This window comes from Sardina pilchardus, chromosome 10, assembly GCF_963854185.1.
Source record: "Sardina pilchardus chromosome 10, fSarPil1.1, whole genome shotgun sequence".
NCBI classification, from domain to species: Eukaryota; Metazoa; Chordata; class Actinopteri; order Clupeiformes; family Clupeidae; genus Sardina; species Sardina pilchardus.
This window is the reverse complement of record NC_085003.1, coordinates 28,904,024-28,906,523: the sequence shown is the minus strand read 5'-3', so window position 1 is coordinate 28,906,523 and position 2,500 is coordinate 28,904,024. Positions and strand designations below refer to the sequence as shown.

General features: G+C 51.0%; 1 protein-coding gene across 1 annotated transcript in view; it reads left to right on the top strand.

The window, feature by feature from the left end:
* Positions 1–2,500, top strand: part of brsk2a (BR serine/threonine kinase 2a) — a 207,569-nt gene that overhangs the window by 173,019 nt on the left and 32,050 nt on the right. The gene's annotated exons all lie outside the window — the stretch shown is intronic.

Below are 2,500 nucleotides of genomic sequence, written 5' to 3'. Positions count from 1 at the left end.
AGGGGGGAGAGAGAGACAGAGAGAGAGAGAGAGAGTCACCGTCACCTCCAGATTCCTGGTCGTCTGCCTCGCCAGGCTCTGTTGTCCACGTGCCTGGAGCTCAGATGGCGTCTGGCGTTGGCCACCTCGTCGGCCCATGGAGCACATGCTAATGCGGCGCTCCTCCGCTCCCCGGACTATCAATCAGCACGGCGGCCGGGGCGAGGAGGGGCGAGGAGGGGCGAGGAGGGGCGAGGAGGGGCGAGGAGGGGCGAGGAGGCGAGGAGAGGCAGCGTGGAGAAGGAGAAGCAGAACGCTGTAATCTCAGTTTGAAGGAGACAAACAAGGGCTACGGGGACCAATCACAAGAGAGAGAGAGAGAGATAGAGAGAGATGGAGAGATGGAGAGAGGGAGAGAGAGAGCGGGAGGGAGATGGAGAGTGAGAGAGAGAGGGAGATATAGAGGGAGAGAAAGAGATGGAGAGAGGTAGAGAGAGGGAGAGAGAGAAAAATAGAAAAGGCAGCGTGTCCACCCAGCCACCCTTGCCTCTTATCTCTCTTTCTCTTCATCCCTCACTCTCTTCTCCTGACATCCTCCAGCATTCTCTCTTTCTCTCCTCTTCTCTCTTTTTCTCTCCCTCCGTCTTTGTGAGCAGTGTACTCAGGACAAAACAAGTCTGTCCTTATTCCTTACTTGTTTTATTGTTGTTATTTTTTTACAACACGACTTGAGAAAAGAGCTCCAAACCATCCCTTGTGACCTTAGAGTTCCTGGAGCCCATTCCGGTCTCCCACGGCACAACAAATAGTCGAACGGAAAAGTACAAAACAAAACAAAACAAATAAACAAACAAACTGTTGGAGAACGAGAAGGGGAAATGCGCTTCGATTGCATCAGAGTTCACATCATGTCACCAAACCCCTCGCAATATCTCCAGGCAAAGGCATGTGCTGCGTTGCCATGGCTCCCGGCAACCACAGGAAGTGCTTCCCATGACCTGCCTCTCCCTCTTCCTCCTCCCCCTCCCCCTCTTCCTCCCCCTCCTCTCCCTCCCTCTTCTTCCTCCTCCTTTGGCTCTTCATCATGTCTCTCCCCCTCTTCCTCCTCATCTTTCTCCTCCTCCTCCTCTCTCTCCTCTCCTCTTCCCCCCCTCTCCCTCCCTCTTCTTCCCCTTCTCCTTCTCCTCCTCCTCCTCTTCATCCTGTCTCCCCCTCTTCCTCCTCCTCTTTCTCCTCGCACTATCGGAGCGAGCTGTGGGATTTCATATGACTCAGACACAAATCAGCTGAAGCTATTGGAGCCACGAGAGAGCGGAGGTTTCATATGTCTGCTAGGGGTAACATCACTGGGCCTTAGTCAGAGTTTCTCTCTCTTCTTCCTCTCTTTCTCTTTCTCTCTCTCTCTCTGTCCATCTTTCTCTTCATCTCTCTCACTTTCTCTCTGTGTCTCTCTCTCTCTCTGTCTCGTTCTCCATAATAGTACACTTCATGATTCACATAATAATCTGTGCAAGTCTAAGTCTAGACAGACCAATTTTCTTGATCCGCAGAAATTTGAGATGAGGGTAGTTTTTGAGCGTTTAAAAAAAAAAGAAAAAGAAAAAAAAAGAAACGTCACTCGTCGTCTGGCCGTCTGGTGGGTTGTGTGGATGATCCGGTGCTCTCCGCGGAGATTACGCTTGCCCTTGGCCCCTGTCTGCGCGCGGCGAAGGTCTCCTGCTGAAAGCTCCTGTGGCGCCTGTGTCAGGGCCCCCCCACTGTAGGTTCTGTGTCCTCCTAAAAGGCATATAATTGTGCTCTCTTGTTTCTCTTGTTATGTGGAGATCTGTCTATAGGCTGACAGCCGGGCTATCAAAATAGCCAGCAGGACAAAGGAGCGATCCCACGCAGCTAGTGTATGTGTGTGTGTGTGTGTGTGTGTGTGTGTGTATGTGTGTGTTGTCTGTTTCTGTTCATCTGTGTGCCTTTTTTTTTATTTCTGTGTGTGTGTGTGTGTTTGTCTGTGTGTGTACGTATATGTATGTGTGTGTGTGTATATGTGTGTGTGTGTGTGTGTGTGTGTGTGTGCCCACATGTGTCAGTGGGGAAGACCCCATCCCTCTGCTGATTTTTCTTTAAAAAGAACAATCCTGTCAGACCTGTAATCACTCTCTCAGTGGGCCCACTAACTCGTGTCCACCCTGCAGCTTTTTTCATCATTTCACTGGACACCCATATGGCGGACGCACATAGCAGGGGTGTGTGTGTGTGTGAGTGTGTGTGTGTATGCTTGTGGGTCTGAGAGAGAGAGTGACAAAGAGAGAGAAAGAGAGGGAGGAGGGTGGCCACAGCCATGGGGCGTCAGCCATATTTGTTTTGAGACCAGCTGGGTTGGTGAAATTGATTGATTGATTTGATCCTGCGTTTTCAAAGAGAATTACCCTCCGAGCCCAAAGTGGATTGCCGCGGCAAACTGTGATATTGGTCTCCAGTCGACCCAGCGCCTCAATAAAACTGTCACTTTGTGTCATGCGGACAGGCT